The sequence below is a fragment of the Sciurus carolinensis genome, chromosome 5, assembly GCF_902686445.1.
Source record: "Sciurus carolinensis chromosome 5, mSciCar1.2, whole genome shotgun sequence".
NCBI classification, from domain to species: Eukaryota; Metazoa; Chordata; class Mammalia; order Rodentia; family Sciuridae; genus Sciurus; species Sciurus carolinensis.
In genome coordinates, this window is record NC_062217.1 from 133737090 (window position 1) to 133744643 (window position 7554).

General features: G+C 37.7%; 1 pseudogene; it reads right to left on the bottom strand.

Annotated features, from left to right (window-relative positions):
• Nucleotides 1–1554: 1554 nt before the first annotated feature.
• Nucleotides 1555–1652, bottom strand: LOC124986002 (uncharacterized; annotated as a pseudogene).
• Nucleotides 1653–7554: the final 5902 nt, after the last annotated feature.

Sequence of the window (7554 nt, forward strand, 5' to 3'; positions counted from 1 at the left end):
TTAGCATGATATTCTCCAGTTCTATTCATTTATCCTCAAATGGCATAATTACATTGTTTATAGCTGAATAAAACTCCACTGTGTATATATACTACATTTTCTGTACCCATTAATTCACTGATGGACACCTAGGTTGATTCCATAACTTGATTATTGTGAATTGTGCTGCTATAAACATTTAAGTGGCTGTACTGTTGTAGTATGCTGATTTTAGTTCTTTTGGATAAATACAAGGAGTGGGATAGCTGGTTCATATGGTGGTTCCACTCTTAGTCTTTTGAGGGATCTCCATACTGCTTTGCAAAGTGTTTGTATTAATTTTTCAGTCATACCAATAATATTTGATGTACCTTTCCCCTACACTCTCAGAATAAATTATTGTTTTGTTGATGGCTGCCATTCTAATTGGAGTGAGATGAAATCTCAGTGTAGTTTTAATTTGCATTTCACTGATTTCTAAAAGGTCGCAGACATTTTTTCATTTGTTGTTCATTTGTATATCTTTTGTAAAATGTCTTTTTAGATCATTTGCCTATTTATTGATTGGGTATTTGATTTTTTGATCTTAATTTTTTATATATTCTGGTTGTGGATCCCCTACTAAAAAAAATAGCAGGCAAATTTTTTCTCCCATTTTGTAGGCTTTTGGTTCATATCCTTAATTGTTCACTTTGCTCTCCAAAAGCTTTTTAACCTGATGACACCCCACTTATTGATTCTGAGTTTTATTTCTTGAGCTTTAGGTATCCTGTTAAGGAAGTTGGCACCTTTGCCACTATGTTGAAGCTGTGCAATGTAGAAAATGTTTAATTCTAGCAGTTGCAGTGTTTCTAATTACTAGGTCTTTAATCCACTTTGAATTGATTTCTGTGCAACGTGAGAAATAGGGATATAGTTTAATTCTTCTACATACAGATATCCAGTTTTCACAGCAACATTTATTAAAAAGGCTATCTTTCCTCTAATGTATGTTTTTGGTTCCTTTATCAAGAATCTGATGACTGTGTCTATGTGGTGTGCCTCTGTATTTTCTGTTCTGTTCTATTCCATTGGTCTTCATGTCTGTTTCTATGCCAGTTTGATGGCACATAATACCTCTGTAGTAAACTTGAGATTGGGTATGGTGATGCCTACAGTATTGCTCTTACAGACCAGAAATGCTTTAGCTATCTGAGTCTTTTACTCTTTCATAAGAATTTTAGGACTATTGTTCTAGTTCTGTGAAGAATGTCATAGTGTTTTTTTTGTTTGTTTGTTTTTTTGCTTTTTATTCTTCAAATTTATTTATTTATTTATTTTCTAATTTTTTACAGACTGCATTTTGATAGGTATTTTGATGGTGATTGCATTGAATTTGTAGAATGCTTTTGGCAATATGGTCATTTTGACAATAATAGTTTTGTTTATTCAACAAAATTTTCTGGTGTCTCCTTTGATTTCTTTCTTCAGTGTTCTATTGTTTTCATTGTAGAGATCTTTCACCTCCTTAGTTAGATTTATTTTCAGGTATTTTGACTTGTGAGGCCATTGTGAATGGAATTGGTTTTGTGATTTAAAAATAAGTACTGTTTCATGAATTTTCACTTCGTCCTTGCCCAGGGACCGTACTAATTTCTGCATCATTCCAGTTTTAGTGTATGTCCTGCTAAGACAAACACAGAAATGCAGTTTGGTAAATGAGGCTGCTTCCAGTGAAAAGAATAGGGAGATATCAAGAAATGTGTTCCTTGTTCTGGCCCTCTCATCTCACGTGCCACTTATTAGATCTGGGCCCTTGGGCAAATGATTTATTTTTCTGAGTTCGGTTTTCTTGTCAGCAAAGTAGGTAATGTCACTTTATTCAAAGTTTTTGAACAAATGAGTGTGCATTCTGGACAAGACATCCTACATATGTCTAGTGGATATTCATTAGATGTTCTTTATTTTATTTTTTTCCCTTTTCCTCATGCCTGCACCCCTAAAGACCTAGATAAAACAGAAATTTTCTGTATTGGTCTTTGGTCATCATTTTCTATTATAATCTGATCAAAAGAAGTATTTTGAGGCATTTCTTTGGTCCCTAAAATTTTCTTAAATCTCCCAGTATTTCTCAGCAGGGACACTTTTAGGAAAATTAATTTTGTAGAGCTCTTATAAACAATTAGGTTGCTTACTCTCTATATGTTGCCCACTAAATGCCAATAGTAAGTCCATCATTATAACAATCCCAAACTATCAGCAAAATATTCTTATATATTTCCCGTCATCCATTTCCATATAAACCACCACTAGACTTTTCAAAATCTTTCAAGAGCCTATTTATTTATTTATTTTGATCTTACACAATGGAACAAAGCACTTATAAACTAGCTTTTAAAGACTAGATTTAATTTAGGATTTATTGAAGAATAATCTTCTCTTCTTACTCTTATTATAAACAAGAGTTGGTCCAGGTCAACTACTAGGTTCATGTAAGTACCATTAGCCCTTTCAGTTACTGATGTTTAATTAGCTTAAAAAAAAATTTAAACATCATTCCACCTCTACCTGTAAGACAGCTGCAACGCCAAGTGTCTCTTACAAGATGCATTCACTTTTGCACTAGAAGATACAAAATCAGAAACTGAGTTCACACTTTGGACAAAATACCAGAATTTACCCAACTAGGCTTTTTGATTAGGGAATAACAAGAAACTTTTTTAAAATTATGTGGAAGCTACCTTTCACTTTCTCCCAATCTCAAATAACCTTAAATTTTGTTTTATTTAAGGAATAACTACACTTTTTTTTTTTTTTTTTTTTACACAGAGTCTCTCAATTTCTGCAACTAGAAGTTGGAATAAATTCAGCATTTGACTCTTCAGATTAAGTTACAATTTTCTTTTAAGACTTCCATTCCCACCTAAAGTACTTCCTGTGTTGTCCTGTTTCAAAATCTATGTGCTTTGTTTTACTATTGGCTAATTTTCTATTTCTGTTCTTTAGCCATCTTTATTTCTCAGCTGATTCTGTAGAGCAGATGACTGATAAGCATTTTGAAAACTATGAATATCTTCTTGACTAAGTTTATCAACCATCACCTCCTTAACCTCAGTGTATCAGCACCTATTTATTGCCATCTCTGAAAACAAAGAGACCCTGACCCCCAGGTACTTGGCATTCCTGAACTGAACTTTTCTTTTTGGGATTACCACACATTTCCATATAACCTCATTATCATAACTGACATTTTTACCTATGCCATGTGGGTAGTAGGTATGTGGAAACTTTATCATGCCTGTACTTGACAAGGAAATCCTTCTCTCTCTCTCTCTCTCTCTCTCTCTCTCTCTCTCTCTCTCTCTCTCTCTCATTACCACAGATCAGAAGACTGTGCAGTCACACTCTGGAGAAGCAGCATGGCCACAGCCAATGGCCTGAGGCAACCACTAAACAGCTGTCAGAGGAAATCACAAGTACTTTGTTTGTCATTTTGGCGCCAGTGGCTGATTTCTGATCTGGCTCCTCATAACAAAAAAGAAAAAAAGAAAAGAAAAGAAAAAGTCAGTGAGTCCTTTCCCACAGATCTCCAGACCTCCAGAATGAATCCCTGCAGACTCAAGTCGAATGAGCTTCTCCAGTCCCTCTACCAGACATACAGAAGAAAATGAAGAAGCCATATAACTGATGTGCTAGTACCACAATTCTACTCCAGAGAAGAGCATCTTTATCTTCATCACCTGGCTCCCTATATCCTGAGGAAAAAGAGAGGCACTATTATTGAGATAAAGAAATATGAACATAAACACACACACATACACACAAACCAACCATAAGCACATAGATATAATACTGTGTTGCTGAAGTAGATACATCTCTGTTAAAGACCTGTCTGACCTTGGTTGACTAGAAAATCATGATTGTCAAGAGATGGAAGGTTGGAGGTCAAGAGCTAAAATTATCTTGTGCTATCTTTCCCCTTTAATAGTCATTTACTTTCAAACTCTGTCTGTGACCTAACATTCTAGTGACTATTATGTAAACCTCTTAGGATGTACAACTAATCTTAGCAAACCTCTTGCCTCTACCAACACTTAAGGTTAGAATGATAGAAAATAGCATCTTAAACCTATGGACAATATTTCTCCATTTTGGGGTAGCCTGCGGATCCTAATGTCCCCATGGATGTGTTTGTTGAATGCTGGTTTATAACTTTCTTTGTTCTTTGGCTACAATAGCTCATGTTTCCTCTCTTACAAAATAACAAGTTATTCAGAGTAATTTGAATTTGTGTTCCTGGCCCATTGTCACTGGTATTTGACTCAAAATGTTATGTCCTTTAAAGCAGAGTTATCTAAAGTCAACATATTAGCAGCAAGGTGAGGTCATCGGTTTTTAGGTGCAAACGCCTCCATCAAAGTTGTCCTTTGTATGTAACCTTCAACTGTTGGAGAAACTTACAAAAAACAAGCCAAGGTCTTTTAGCTACTCTGCCTCATTCCTTTAGGCAACCTAGAGTAAATTTGGCCAATTGCTTTATTGAACTGAGTATGCACAAAAGAATTCATGTCTGCCATTTTTCTTTTCAACATATACCCAAGACCTGCAGCTGAGCATTCCCAGGAGTGTGTCCTCCAGATTTCCTTTTAAAACTATAACCTTAAACTCAAAATGCTCATAAATATACTCTTTAAATGGAATGTGCTCAAAACTGTGTGTCCCCATGCGCTTTTCTACATGAATATGTACATGCTCCCTGAATAGAATGCACATACTTGTTTTATTCAGGGGAACATGACTTGCTTACAATAATCCCAGTCAGTCATGGGCTGAACCTCTGAAATCATGAGTCAAATAAATCTGTTCTCCTCTCTAGTGCTCTTTTCAGATATGTTGGTTACAGCAATGCGAAACTGACTAATACACAATTGTTGCTGAGAAGAGGGGTCATTGTTGTGATTACACCTACATGGTTCAAAAGTCTTTAGAATTGGTTTGTGGGAGAAGTTTGGAAAGGTTTGGAAGTGCATGCTGGAGAAGTCCTAAAATGTCATAAACAGAGCTTAATAAGCAGTTCTGGTGGGAGTGGAGAACAGAATGTTGATAGGAAAGCAGACAATAAACACTGTGCTCATGAAGTTTTAGATGGGAATGTGGACTCCGTGGTAATTGAACTAGAAATCATTCATGTTACAGCCTGGCAAAGAATGTGTCTATATTGTGTTCATGTCCTGAGACTTTCTATGAGGCTGAATTTAAAGGTGATGAACTAATTCATCTGGCAGAGGAAATTTCAAGGCAGCACAGCATCAGTGTGGGTATTGCTGACCATTTTTAGCCAGGTCTGCTGTGACAAGCAGTAACAGAAAGCAGAGGAGCAAGATTTTTTTTTTTTTTAATTTGCAAATTGACCAGAGAAATGCACATAAAATTGGGGCCAAGGAAAGTGTGACTGCTTAGATTCTGCCATTTAACAGAAATCAAGTACCTTGCATAGAAACTATAGGAAAAATACCTTGAGGGCATCTCAGGAATCAATCATGCTATACCCGTGGGCAGGCTCAAAGATGTAATAGTGAACACTTATTTGAAAGATGTTGCTCTTAGAAAGAGACATGGTGGTTAAAAAGTTGTTTATCAGGATTCATTTCAACAAGCTCTGTTGCCTGGGCACTCAAGAGGCTGCTGTAGCCATTGTTCAAGGGGCTCCAGTTACTCTCAACCATGTGGTTCTGGTTCTTCAGGAATGCTGGATTCTGGATTAAGGGTTCATAGAAACTTTAACCAAGAATTCAGAGGTAGGCCTGAGTAGCCAGGGAATGTGTACTGGGTCAAAGTCCTGATGGTAGCTCCTGAGAGGGTACAGTGTGAAGCTGTGAAGGTGAAACTGAAGATGAAATGGAGTCTCCAGGAAATACAAGATGACAGGAATGTGGAACATCTATGTAGAAAAACTGCAAGCAGTGAACACAACCAGCCTGAGAGAGCTGCCACAGAGGCTGCAACCAACAAGGTCATAGGGTCACTGATGCTCTAGCCCTTTGGGGACCCACATCACACCACTGCTGGCCCCAGGTGTTGGAGATGGAGTTACAGGACTTGATATTTGCCCCAGTTGGATTTTAGTCTTGCTTTGGTCCCAATACTTTGATGTCCCTGTTCCTCCCTTGTGGAATGGGAAAGTTTACTCTGTGTCATTGTATATCAGATGTATATAATTTTCTATCAATTTTTACAGGTGCACACAACTAAGTTTGCCTTGAGTCCCAGAAGAGACTTTGCACTAGGACATTTGAGCAGTAGCAGAACCATTAATTCTGCACGGACAAATGGAAATGGACTGAATGCATTGTGAGTTGGGTATGAGCCTTTGGGAGTCAGGGCAGAATGGTATGGTTTGGATCTGGACTGTCCCCAGGGTCTGGTATGCTCAGAGGCAGAGCTTTTGGGAAGTGATTAGATCATGAGTCTCTGACCTCATAGGTTGATTGGAGTCTACGGATAGCTGGATGAACTCTGGGGCGGGGGGACTTATTTGAAGGAAGCAGTTCACTTGGAGGTACACCCTGTAGGTTAATCATCTCCCTGATGCCCCCACTCCCATGCTTCCTGGCTGCCATATGCTGAGCAGCTTTCCTCTGCCAGCACACTTTCACCATTTTTCTGCTTAGGCATCAACTGAGCATGGACTGAATCCTCTGAACCCATGAACCAAAATAAATCAATCTTCCTTTAAGTTATTCTTGTTCAGTACTTTGATTATAGTGATGCAAAGCTGCCTAGTATACCAGGTACCAGAAGGAGAAGTAACCTGGTATTTCACCTCCAGGACAAAACTCCTATTGTGCTGGACCGTGCAGTAGTGTAGAGGAGGAAAATTAAGTTTGTTCTCCACCCTTGATGAGTTCTTACTGGGGACTTTCTGCATCAAAAGGTAGATAAACAAAAGAAAAGTAAAAAGAATTTTAATAACTTGTATAGCTCCTGTATACATGGCAGAAGATGTGGAGACATGAGTAAATTGTGATTAGATTGCAAAGAGTTTTCCTAGACTTGAGGATCTGAATCAAAAAAGAACAACCAAAAAAGAAGGGTGAGGGGACAGGCCAGCTAACCATAAAAAGGGGTACATTCTGGTAGGTGTATTTAAATCCATGCCTTCTCCGTGGACTAAGGGTCTAGTGATGTAGTTGACCTTTTCTTCCCAATACAAAGAGGGAGACACTTTTACAAATGAACATTTCTTACTTAAAGATAAATTTTCCTCATAAAAGCAGTAACTTTTCAGAGCTTCTCCTGTTTGAATTTTCTCAAAATAACCAGCTCAAAATAACCCTTAAGCCAGAGACATATCAAGGATAGCGTATTCTGATCTCTGACAGTCACGTTTTGGGGTGGCATGTCCTGTGCTTCATTAGAAGCAATACAGCCTATGTCCTGAGGGCTCATGTAAAATGACTATTCAGATTCTAACAAGACACCATTTGATCTCAGACTTCCTATTCTCAGTGTGGTTCATCCCATAGTGCTCTCCTGTAACAGAATGTTCCCTGAGCAAGGATGCCACTCTCCTGGCTCTTAATTATTACCTTCATT